This window comes from Micrasema longulum, unplaced genomic scaffold, assembly GCF_059751315.1.
Source record: "Micrasema longulum isolate JH-2025_06_02 unplaced genomic scaffold, ASM5975131v1 h1tg001133l, whole genome shotgun sequence".
Lineage (NCBI taxonomy): Eukaryota > Metazoa > Arthropoda > Insecta > Trichoptera > Brachycentridae > Micrasema > Micrasema longulum.
In genome coordinates, this window is record NW_028278321.1 from 424,252 (window position 1) to 438,152 (window position 13,901).

Below are 13,901 nucleotides of genomic sequence, written 5' to 3' on the forward strand. Positions count from 1 at the left end.
AGGTGTAACGGACATTCAGAAGATACTACCTGTAAACCGTAAAGAATCCTTTCCATTCTCACATTGGTTCTATCAACAATGGGAACTTAGTCGAAAATCGTGATACATATTCTCGTTTCTTTATCAAAGCGCTTTATCTGAAAACTACCACTTTGATACAAAGTTATGTATTTGCTTGTAGTTCCTAACTTCGTGCAGCTCTGATATTAAACTACTGGAAAAGCGTAAAAAAATATTGTCATCCGGTTCAACTTTTGTTCAAACATCTGCTCTTCAAAAACACCTTTTGAAGAAATCATCAAGTGTTTTTATAAATGCTGGTTTGTTCTGATTGTTGAAAGGAAGAACGTTGTAAAAAAATCAAATTATTAATAAGGATAACTTTAGTATCCTCTATATATATTTAAAACTTTATAAAGAAGTGTCCTTATTTTGTATAAATATTTTTAATGGATTCGGTCTTTCCGACACTTTGTAAAAAATACGTATTTCCTTTAGTTGTACGTTTTTTTTCGGGCGTTTTGTTTATCCCTTTTTAAGTAATTATACCTTTTTTGTTCTTTTTTGTAAGTTTGCCGAACGAAAGAGTGAACAAAACGTCGTTCGGGAAGCGTCCTTTGTTTTTTAAATTAACATCTGTTATCACTTTATTGTATGTTTTTAATGATTAATGGTATTTTAATTCATCTGTTATTCGTATTTTTTACAGATGTTTGATGTTCATTTATTCAATGTAATGCACCGCGTTATAGTATGATTTATTTATGCAATTGCTACTTGTTCACACTAATTAAAATTAAAATGTACTGTTGATACCCAAATTACTAAAAATATATATCTTTATTACATTTACGGCCTAAACTATTCATACCTCTTACTTACATCACAAAAAATATATACAAGTAGCTGAACAAACGGAACATAAATACGAGTACGTGCATATACCAAAAACAAATGCGGGAAATAAAATAATAGTATTCAGTGTATTAAAACAACACTATATACGAATAGGAATTAAAGCAAAGCCATACCCACCCCTTTTCATCCCATATTGCGCTAAGTGATGAAAAAATTGACGAAAAACGGGAAGATTTATATAATGAGCAAATAAAAAAAAGAAGTTGTGCGACGTATAAAAACCAAAGTTGCTCTTATAAGATTTTGTAAATAGCAAACTTTGACTTCTGGTGACACGGTTATGAACATTAAAAGAGACTGATTGCAATAAAGATAGGATATAATTTATGAAAATGCAAATATTATGGTCCACCTCCGTTCTACGGTTCTCTAATGAAGACAGATTAAGAGATTGCTCTATTTCAACAGAAATCATTATTAATTTATTTATTTAACTTTTGTACATAATGTTATTTGTACATTGGCGGGCTTATTGCCAAATGGCAATTTATTCCAACCAACCTATAAAATAAAAGTTTTAATTTTATAATTCAAGTTACAGAACATATTAAATAGAAAAAAAAAGATTAAAAAGCTAAAAGTATAAAAAAAATAGAAATAAACGTATTTGTTTATAAATTACCTTAAATCAAAACTATTACTCAATGGGAAAAGGGTAAAAAGAGGAAAGAGGAAAGAGGAAAAAGGAAGAGAGATTAAGGAAGAGAAAGGAGATGTTTTTAAAGACGTGATTCAAACAGAGATAATGTAGTAACTTCTTTGATGGTGGGTGGGAGATGATTCCACAGTCGAGCCGCATGGACACTATATGAGTTAGAGAAGAAAGAGGAATTGTGGATGGGTATTAAGAGAGTGCCTTGAGAATTAGAACGAAGAGGTTAACCATGAACTGATGAGCGTTGAAATTTTTCACGCAGGTATATAGGAGCGTTAGGACTGTGAAGTACATTGAACAGAAGTAAGAGGGAGTGGTAGTCTCTCCGCTGTCTAATTTTGAGCCATTTCAGTTGCCTACGATAATCAGAAATGTGGTCATATTTCCTAAGACCAAAAATGTGCCTTATGCATGTATTCTGAAGTCGTTCAAGTTTATCATTATCCTCTGCAGTTCACTTTACTTAGAAAAATGTGCCGGATAGACTCGATATGGTCAATTATATGGGTCCTGTAGTATTTTATGTATTAAAATTGAAGTTAAACGAATACTTCAAAATACTTCAACAGAGAAGTAAATTTTTTCTGAGGAATATGAGTCATTCGCCGCTCTTATTTTTGACTTCCTCTTTCACGTGTAGCGAAAATAATGTACTTAGATACGCTGCGACTGAAGTGCCAATACAGCAGGGGCGAACCGTGTATAGAAGCGATTATGCGCAGCTCACCATTATATTTGACTAACCATAATAATGTTTTTCTGTAACTTTATTTACCTAAAAACAAATAAATAATTACAAACTATTTTAAATAATTTTCACCGTTTGTATTTTTATCCTAAAATAAATAATAATATTAAGAAAAAGCCCAGATGCCTTTCGGCGAGCCAAAAAACTAGCCGATTATTCCAGATTATTTTTTCATACAAATAAGTATACTATGTTTTAAATGTCTTAACAGCAGTGCGGGTTTTCTTCTTCTAGATTAAACTTGCAGATTACACAAATGATTTGAAGATTCTTGATTTAAAAAAAAAGTATTTCTTTAGGGATATTTTTCTTTGAGATGTTACTTTTTATATAATATTTGTATTCGTTATATCTTTAATCTTCGCAAATTTGACCACATAACCGAGTATCGCACGCAACTACACTGGCTCAGTATCAGGCATAGAAGAAACATTCACATTCTATCACTTCTTCACAATATTTTAAATAATCCCACTTCGCCTGTTTATCTGAGAGAGCTCATCCAACCTCTTTCACAACACGGACTATCTCTTCGTTCTAGTAACGAGAGAACCCTTTAATACCCTGTCATCGCTCTAATTTTTTTGCCTCCTCTTTCACAGTAGCAGCCGCTCGATTGTGGAATAATCTACCCACTAATGTTAGAGACGCCCCTTCTTTATTTACATTTAAGTCAAGATTGAAATGTCACTATCTAAATATTTAAATTGTTCCTTTATCCTTCTTCTTTCCTTCCCATCCCCTCTCCTCTCTTCATAGTATACTTAGTGTTATTTCTTTTTATATTTATATTTATTTTTGTTAATCTTTGCTTTTAATTTTTGTTTAAAATTTTAAGATTCAATATGTCCATGTATTTATAATTTTCTCAAACTGAACGGTTTGGGTAGGTAGGAAGAAATTGCCTTAAGGCAATATGCCCGCCCTTATATGTATATTTATTGTATTTGTATATAAAGTGTCAAATAAATAAAATCAATAAGTACTTTTGACGTAAGACGATAATTACTTTCTTGCGTCATATTGCAGGACATATGGTGCTCGACGCAGCCGTTTTTAGCACTATCAATTTCTAGAACAATTCGGCTAGTTGACGTTTCAATTGAATACCTAATATCGACTGAATTAATATTTTTTTTATAATTTTGTAATGAGTTATGTATTAAAATAATGGATAATATATCAAAATGATGTAATATCACGAAGTTACGTTTGATTCGATTTCTTGGATGAGAGTTGTTGTATCACAAAGAACCACAGAAAAATATCAATTTATAGTATTTATTACTTACATTATATTACGTACCTTCTATGTTGGTACAAATATATGATATTTTTTTATAACTTGCCTGTAAATAAAATCACAATTTGCCACAGCAATACAGTACCCTATGCACCACTGAGTGCAGATAGGGACTAGCAAAGATAACGACTACAAAGTTGAAACTGTCACGTAGGTAAAGTATTCTGACATATTTTTTGTGTGGACTGTCACCTGCTTAGTAAATTACGTCTTTCTAAATACGTGAAGTTTTTTTGTTTGACATTTAACAGCTTTAAAAGACGGGATTGAAAAGGATCTGGAATGATATTATTTTCTTATCTCAGAGACTTCAAATATCATCGCCTGACATGTGACAGAGTACATGTAATGGAATAATTAGGATTAGCATAAGAATTCATAATTAAAATAATAAATATCGTGGTTTATAATGAAATTTTATTAGCATTGACAGTTGCTAATAAAAATCGATAAATTTACCAATTTTTTATTTAAAAAATTCAAATCGATATTACAATTACCGTTTTTAACGGAGGTCCCTTTGTACACAATAAATGGCCACCTTGATTGGAAGGATACATTTTTTGTATGCTTTACATTTTTTGCTTTTATTCGTTTCGTTCGCCGCGGCTTACTGCTCCGAGATTGGACGCTAATAAAATCGAGGATCGAGGAAAAGTCGTTAAGGTTTTAAATCGAGATTAAAACTTTTTGTAATTGAAATCGCCGATAAATTACATTACTAATTTATTAAATCCTTCAAAAAATATCAGAATTTTTCGCAAACAAGTAAATATTACAATATCAAGATTTTTTTAAGAAAAATTATTCATTCTTAAAAAATATTTTAGATTGGATGCCATTTTCTTTTAATCGAAAATAACAGAATTAGAAAATTAGAAACCCGTTATGGTAGAGCTTGATAGTTGGTCTGGGTTCTACACTACCCACAGGACCACAACTCTCTTTATGACATTTCTTATTTAGAATAATGATCTTTTTTACAGAGATAAACTCAATATTTTTTAATTTAGAGACGTTTGTAGCTTCTTTGAGACTTTTTGTCAACTTGTAAAAAAGAGAACAAACAAAAATAGGAAATGCGATTTGCACATAACTCTATATTAAGCAATATTTTTATGACAAATTGAATTATTTACGACTTTTAGAAAATGTCCTCGTAATTGAATTATTTCCGGCCAATTTCTTAGCAAATAGTTCAGTTTATTTTATTTTAACAACTTCCTTGAGATTTTGGTGTTATTTATTATTAAATAGTAGTTTTGGTACAAGTATAACGTAAAAAGCAGTCATGAAAAATCTATAGTTATCACTATGAGTTGTTTGCAAACTTATCAGTAAGCAAGCAGTTATTTGATTAAGCACAGTAGATAGAAGAGATTCTAAAATAATGGAATTTTAGAAACACAGCAGAATCTTTAAAATCCTACTTTTCTTCCGGAAAATAATTTAGCGTTTAGCAATAACTTAATAAATAATCTGCTATTTTAGTTAGCATGACAAGGAAATTTATAAAAAAGAGCATTTATTTTCATCACAACAGAGTAGTGAACTCCATTTAAGGACTCGTAAGGAGCAGGTTTGAGGTTTGAACACTCGTACGGTGAATAAATAGGTGATCAGATACCGCCATATTGTATTGTAAATCACGAGGTTTAAGAAAATGGCAACATTGTATGTTTGGATTGCGACGAAAACCAAATAAAGAAATGCATTTTTATAAAACATGTTTTTTTCGAGGGGAACTTTATAAAAGGGCTAGGTTTTTTTTCATCGAGAGCAGAAATAAAAATGCGTTACATTACCATCCAAATTAACAATCATAAAATATGTAATTATAGATACTGGTAACATTGAATAGCTGGTCTACATATATACAAACCAAACAAGTCACCAAGTGCTGCGAAACGGAAACCAAAATTAGATTCTTTCCGTTCAGCGCTGGTACCAGATGTGCAACGCAACATAGCTATCGATACTCAACACAAACGTAAATTTAATTCGCATTTATTAACACGGCTAGATTTTAACAGTATTGTATACATTTTTCATTACATTTTTTTTTTTTACCATTGAATAAACCGCACTTAGTGCCTTTTGCATATTAGTTGCTAATACAATAATATACATACATGCAAGTAAAATAATAAGTAATATATAGCATTTTAAACAAATAAATACTGAACAGTTATTTTAAAATTATGAAGTCTAAAAAAGATAATCAATGTTAACATTATATTACCAGTCATAAAAATATTAATTAAAAAACATAGTTTAATAGTGCTTGAAAACAAAGTTGTTTTGTTCATTTTATTAAAAACATAATAGTTTGGCAATAGAAATACTTTGAGTCTGTAAAATAAAAAGTAAGAAAAAATACATATTAATAAAGAAATTAAAACAATTTCGAATAACGCTAAACGATAAAAAATATGTTTTTCACATATGATTATTCAAAACTACTACTTAGGTACATAGTAAATAAATTTAAATAATTTTAAACGATTTACTAAATACTCGATATTTAAAGAGTATATTCGAACTACTGTTGTTCTTAATTATTAATAATAATCTTCCACGTAATATGTAAGTGAATTTTTTATTTTAATACACGCCACCTGTTATAAAACTTATTAAGGTTAAGTGATATTATTTAACATTGAAAATTGTGATGTTAATATTAACTTTATTATTTGACAGAGTGAAAAAAAAAACTGATTTTTTAAATTTATCAACTTATTTCATTAAAAAGTATTCGCGAAACTATTAAGTCAGGTAGGAAATTAGTGTTTTATTTACTTTACAGGTAAATGATTTCATCACATAGTTAAACAAGTTAAAAGTTAATGTCCTTTAAACATAAATTAAATAATGGAATGATAAAAAGATGTACAAATTAATCGCTATTTTACCATGTAAGTTTACTTATACCAACATTTCGTACAATAATAATATTTACAATACGAAATTAATTTATCTGACATTTTTAGTATTTGTCAATAAATAAAGACTTTAATATGTACATTTTTATGCCATAAACAAGTAAATAAAAAAAATAGGATAGTTTACATTAGCCCAAGAAGAATCTACATAAAATTTATTTGGGCGTTATATTATGACACTTAAATTAACCATTTATTCCCGTGGTAAAAGGAACTTCCGATTAAAACATTTCGAAGACAAATTATTCTACGAAAAACGATAATTTTATCGGATAATATACATAAATATGATATACCGATGGGATTATTTGTATTTTTAATACAATTTACCAACGATAATTTTTCATAATTTTGTTTCTTGTAAAATATTAAAATACCATGTAATATGTACTAACACTCACTGTAAGAAATTGTATGAGTAAAACTAAAAATTATATTATTAAAAAATAAAAAAACTAAGTTCTGAAAAAAAAGGCAGTAAAACATTGAAATTTAACTACTTTAGTAAACCTTAAAAGTAAATGTTTATGATAAAAAGTACAAGGTATATTACAATAAAATAAATAAACACGTGAATTTCAATGTAATTCTATCTTTTATATGTAATTCAAGATATACTGTACATATGCATGTGGAATCGTATATATGAATATCTACAAATTATTGTGTGATTTTTCAAGTGTGTAGCTTTGTTGACTTACCTAGTAAAACAAACGATATTAAATGATAAATTTTTCAAAATACCAGTATCAATATATTATTTTTAAAAAACGTGTTAAAAAATCAAATAAACGACGTAATATTTTTCAACCTTTAGTTTTTTTAAAGCAGGTTGATTTTTCCCATGCACTACTAAAAAACTTTAATTAGGCCGATATCGATTATGTTCATATCACTCAATAATTATTTAACAATTTCTTATGCAGCAAATATTATGAACAAAAAAAAATGTTGTCGGCCATTCATAGGTAGCAGGTAGGTATAATAATAAATAAAATTTCGTTTATTCACATATCTAATATAATATTTTTCGTTTCAGATAACCGATGTGATTGTAACCAGTTTAAGTCAATAAGTGAATTAATTGAATATCTAACCATGACGTACATCCTCCGAGTGGCAGTGAAAAAACCCCATCTTCAACCATGTAAATTCTACAAAAAACATGCGAAATGAATACTCAACAATAACCTAATCAATAATTAATAGTAATTATATTGAAATATTTTTTTCAATGATCAATTAAAGAAGCGCTGATGGTTTCTGCCGTATTTCTAGATAATGATTGTACTTTTTTTTTTGAAACGCCAGTCATCAACTTTACTAAAGAAACTATTCAATTTATTCCTAATGATCTTAACAGTGAATAAATTACTTACGCTTTAAGATAAATAAATATTTGCCGAGTCTTAGCTAAAAAAGCGTATTTGTATCTCCTTATTAACAATAAATTTAATTTCACGGAAGAAGCTAAAATTAAACGCTGCGATAAATAAAAATAATAGCATAATATTATTTATAGTTTTTTTAAGTGTTGTGGTTATTATAAGTGTATTCTGCGTCTGTGACAGTGAAAAATTGGCCTTAATTGTATATGGATTAAACCTCATATACGAGCAAATAAATTCATCGAATTTATAAAAAATAGTACGCTTCGGGGGATCTAGAATCGTTCTAGATGTTAAATTTCTTTTGGAATCTCTCCGTTGTTCGTTATTGCTAAGAAATCAGTTATCATAACAGGTTGAAGACTATCATTCCGTTGTCGCTGTGAATACCAACATAATATATGCCTGTTAATTGGAATAAGCCCCTGGGTATTATAATACATTCGAGGTACCAATTACGGATTTCTGGAATTGAATGAAAACTAGTCTCACACTTGTATTTATTTCACTGGTCTTGAGAATATATCACAGATTCTACCCAGAGATAAAACAAATATGCTACTTTTCAATATTTGAGTGAAAGACAATTTTAATAAATTAAACATTAACTATTATTAAAAGAAACATGGCGTTGTTAAAAATCGTTTTAAATTAATTGCAATTAAGGAAAATTTGAAAGGTCAATTTAAGGGTTAAAGTGTAGGAGTAAAAATGAAGTTTCAAATTGGTTTTCGAAGTGCTCCGATTTAGATTCAAGTGTCAACATCTACGACGCGTCGTATTGTGATTAAAAGATAAAATCAGAAAGTGTTTGTGATTGTGGCGCTGTAATTTTTTCAAAAGTGAAGTTTTAATGTGTTTTTGTGTGGATGATGAAGAGATCCAAGTCCTATGGTTGGCTGCAGCAGCTTCTTAAGACCAAAGGGTCTGCCGAAGGTCAGGAAGTTGACCCTTCGGACGAGGAAGAGTGGCCCCAGACTTCAACAGCTGTCGCCAGTAACTTGGACAAAAATAGGTGAGTGCTTTGTTGGCTGCCAGTAGTATTTGATTAACGATGACTCTAGACTAAAAAATATTTGACTATTTTAAATGTCTAATAATATGTTGATAACGTTGTCCAAGATAAAGATGGCTGTTGAGCACACCGATGTCAGTTACAATATTTCAGGCGAATTATTTTAAACGGACAAAGGCAACCTCTTCTGGCTCTTTCTAGAGCGGAGACGGATGCACTCCCGGTTCTAAAGCTAGGGTTTCCTAGGACAGCGGTGCCCGTATTTTAACGGCCGTAGTGAACGGTGATGCAGTGGACAGCCATCGTAAAAGTGATTAGAGAGTGGTTTCCTATCCTGTTATCAACACCATTTAACACTGTTTTCCTAGAAAACCACACTCTAGTCACCTTTACGACGGCTGTCCACTGCATCATCGTTCACTACGGCCGTTAAAATACGGGCACCGCTGTCCTAGGAAACCCTAGCTTAACAGGCTTGTTTCCTTTGGATCTGGAGGCGTAAAGGTGACTAGAGTGTGGTTTTCTAGGAAAACAGTGTTAAATGGTGTTGATAACAGGATAGGAAACCACTCTCTAATCACTTTTACGATGGCTGTCCACTGCATCACCGTTCACTACGGCCGTTAAAATACGGGCACCGCTGTCCTAGGAAACCCTAGCTTAACAGGCTTGTTTCCTTTGGATCTGGAGGCTCAACGACGATCTGCAAATTTCCACCTAAAAAGAAGGCGTTTCTCTGTTATTGGTGGCGTCCGTCTACTCCCAACTGAAGGAATGTCTCAATCGAATATAAAAAATGACTTTAAATGCTCTTCTTAATGCTTGGCAATCGCGATGGGAATCTTCCCCTTGAGGGAGGGTGACCTTTCTTTTTTGACTTAAATCCGCCAGCGCTTAGAATCTTCTCGGGTTATCCCCGATCACCGGACTACGCAGTTTTTATCAGGTCATGGTAAATTTAATCAAAAATAATTTGTTTTTAATATTGTTATCTCCCCTTCGTGTCGCTGCGGATATCCTAACCAATCTTCTGAACACATTCTGTGGTCTTGTCCCTTTCCCCTTCTCTATGATTACCGAATGGAGCTTCTCGCTACTATTCGTGGCCCTGTTTAAAATCCTGTCGGATATACAGATCTGGTGGCTTTCAAAAAGAATTTCGAGGCTTTAAAAAGTTTTGTTATCATTTCGGCGAATTGATCATGTCCAATCAATTTAATCCCAGTCAGTGAAGAAGTCACTTCCCTCTCTTCTCGATCCAATGAAGTACATATTATGTACTTCTGGATTGCTTTCAGCTTTTCTGACAGCTTTTCTCATTTGACAGCGAGCAAATTTTCCATGTATGTGGGCACCGCTAAGGAGACTTATGTCCTCAGATGCGGTGTGCAGTATGTGGTGGGCAAACAATCCAAAATGTTAATTAATGGCATTTATAAGAAAAAAAAAAACACTGACGCTTTGTTTTAAACCTCTAAACAACGTTATACAATTTTAGGTCCATTTTGTATTGTACTATATGTATATATATATTATATGTATTATTCAATAATTACATAATTTATTGAATTTGGTGTAAGAAAAAGTTTTGGGCAAAAATAAGAAATCGATCTAAGAAAAATACTATACTTATTCGCAATTTAGTTTATTCTTTCTTGGATGCAATTTTAACTAACAAAATTTTTACGGGGAATAAAAAAGAATTAATTTTCTTTAAAACTTGTACAAAAACGAATTTGTTGCAACAGAAAGTAAAAAAAAAATTGAGAAGGAAATATGGAAGTTTAGGCATTCATAGGGCCCTGTAAATGCCTAGACTTCCATATTCCCTTCTCATAAATGTTTTCACTCTGTTGTAAATAATTTAGATCTTTTATAGATAGTTGGAAATCAAACAAACATTTGGACATACCCAAATATGTTACTGCTTCATATGTATGCAGGATGTTCATAGTATATGAGTTTGTAATAATTGTAGAGCAAAAAAATATATAAACTATGGAATGCCGTAATTGAACGATTAACAGGACGTTGGAAAAGTATAATGATACCTATAATAATTATTGAACATTCCTTCGACATATCTATCATTAATGAAAGCATGTTAAATTATTTCTGAACTGTTCAAACTATACCTGATGGATTTTTTACACGCGACTTCTTCGATCATAAATTCAATGTACATCTAATAAACATTTTATTACAACTCGTAATATAAATGATAAAAAGTATGCATCCGCATACAAGAAATTACATATTGACTGTACCGTTTGCGAAGGAAAACATCGAACTAACTTTCATGCGTCTTATGATTACATTTTAAACAAAGAAAATAAATTGTTAGTTTTTTTCTTGATTTTCTTCATGAAATAACCAATGCAGAATTTGTTCCAGTAAGATCATAAAACTTAATTTGAAACGTATTTTGATAAAACCATTAAAAACATGAAAGTAATAAATTAATTGATTACTATAAAATTAATAACATACATTGAGACATAAGGAGAGGAAAAACTTTAAGGAAATTCACTTAATTGAATCTTCATTTTCATTTCCTTTCCAGTATCATACGATACTAGTGACCTACCGAAACAAGATTTACAGCCGACACCGAATATCGGCTTCTGTTCTAGTTTTGACCGAAACCGGAACTTATTTAAATAAATTAAAAATCACTTGTTATGCGTTTTTATTCAATTTAGTTCAATTTATTTTATTTATTTATTTGAAAAATAACATATATGTATAAACAATATTTTGAGTTTTTCAAAATTTTTGTAGACAAGGACTGGATTATAATAACATGTTACAACAGAGATGAAGAACATTTAAGAAAAGGTAATATGGAAGTCTAGGCATCTACAGGGCTTATGACCTGTCAATGGCTGGTTTAAGTGGCCATTTTATACACTGTGTAACATTCACCATTCTGCCTATATTTAAACATCTATATTCCTTCAATTCTTTCATCTGTTGATGTTTGTGAAGTTAAAGAGCTGAAACCTTTATTTACGCGGGTATAAGACAATAAATCTATTTGGTATCTAGTTATGCGGGTATATGTATAAGACAATAAGTCTATTTGGTATCTAGTTTTTGGTGATGACAAATAAACTATTTGTGTTGCTCTGTAAAACAAAGATTTATTTTCATTAATTACATTATCATAAAGTTATAAACATTACATGTAAAACAAAAAAACGACATTTAAAGTTTATTTGCCGATCTTTTTTTGATAACCAAATTAAATTATTTTTCTAATATTTTCACTACTTAAATGACAGCCGCCGTAACCAATCTTCTCTCGCTGGCGCCACCTATTGACTTAGCCAAATCAACACTCAATCACATTTGAAAAGCGCACCATAATTCAAACATAAAGGAATCCTAGATATTTTTTCTTGGTGGGTATTTCTTTACATCTCCCCCCTTAGGGTTTGAAATTTCCTTTGGAGATTTTGGTTTCATTCAATTTCTTTTGCTTCTTTCTAATCTTCATTTTTTTCAGGTATAAAAACAGGATAAGTCTTGTAATTTGAAATAGATTTGACTTCGTCTTTTTACGTCCTATCTTGTTTATTGATTGCGACAGTTTTTTTTCGATTTTAAATGGACCAATCCTTAACTTACCTATTTTTTTTCAATTGATATTGTCCATTTTCAACATAATATATCATATCACTTGTTTTAAAATTATGAATTGTTCAATTTTTATCTATTAACATTTTATTATTTTCATGTGAATTAATTGTTCTTTCTAATGCAATTTTCATGTCTCTAATCCACTTACCTGATTCTTTCTTTAATTTAAGTTCATTTAGTATAAATGAAACATCAGTACCATTTTATAGGTATCTCGGTGCAAAGCCTGTTATTGAGTGTTCCGTGTTATATCTATCCACAAAATTGTGAGCAATAGTCGTCCATGATTTAGTATTTAGATTCTCATTTATCTTGCACCTTATTTTATTTACGAGTTTTTGGTTTAGCCTTTCGTTAAATTCATTAGAAAACGGTGAAAAACTAAACTGAAATTCAAGACGTACATATTACGAGTGTAACAAGAAAAAATACATTAAATAGACTTTTCTCAGAGTAGTAGGAGAATCCTGCTCCGGAAAACCCCTTCGGATACATAGAACAGATCAACATTCAGAGCGATGTTGTTCAGCAAAGCTATAGCCCCCTCAACAGGCATTACTATCAGCAGGTTGATCCTGTATATAGGAATATGAAATTATCTATGTTGACTCTGTCTTAGGTAATTATCAGTAACTTACAAACCAATGCTTACCATAATCTCAGAATTATCGATCATACCGCGCAACAATCGATGAAAATGTGTAGTCAAATATACATTCCATCTAGTCTCTAAATTGTTTGTAGCCAAGCATACCCTGGAGAAACTCGGTCGGGCAGAGCCAAGGATACTACCTGCACTCTCTAATGTAGAGATATCGCAGAAACTTCCTTGAATTTTCTCTATCATAAGAGAGAGAATTCAATTCGTGTATTGATAAACCTTACGAGTTCATTAAAATACGTATTTTAAAATACAATTAAATAAAAAGCATAAATGGAATGAGTAAATTATTTTATTATAAACGCCTTTGGTTCATTGTTATGTTATAGATATAACTTATACAACCGAACGTTATTCAAATTATCAGGATCTAAAGTTTAGGCCAATTTTTGGTCGAAACCAAAACTGCGGCAAAAATTCGGTTTATTGGCCGAAATTGCCAGAAACCGAAACTCCGGTAGTACAATACCGACAGAATGACGGGAACAAACGTTCACTCGATCATTTTCATAGAAGAAGAAGAATTTACTTTGAGATTATTTGATCACAGAATTGACAAAAAAAAAAACACAAAAAATGTCTTCGGTAGGGGGTGATCGGGGGTGGTAGGGGGGGAAAAATATCTTGAG

At 30.8% G+C, this 13,901-nt stretch overlaps 1 long non-coding RNA gene and 1 pseudogene across 2 annotated transcripts in view; one reads left to right on the forward strand and one right to left on the reverse strand.

Moving 5' to 3' along the window:
- Positions 1–8,754, forward strand: part of LOC148276898 (uncharacterized) — a 28,113-nt gene extending 19,359 nt beyond the window's left edge. For both annotated transcript variants that reach the window (XR_015823637.1, XR_015823638.1), the window contains exon 2: positions 7,606–8,754. This is a non-coding gene — a long non-coding RNA (uncharacterized LOC148276898). The remainder of the gene's footprint in view (positions 1–7,605) is intronic.
- Positions 8,755–12,457: 3,703 nt separating this feature from the next.
- Positions 12,458–13,458, reverse strand: LOC148276899 (uncharacterized; annotated as a pseudogene).
- Positions 13,459–13,901: the final 443 nt, after the last annotated feature.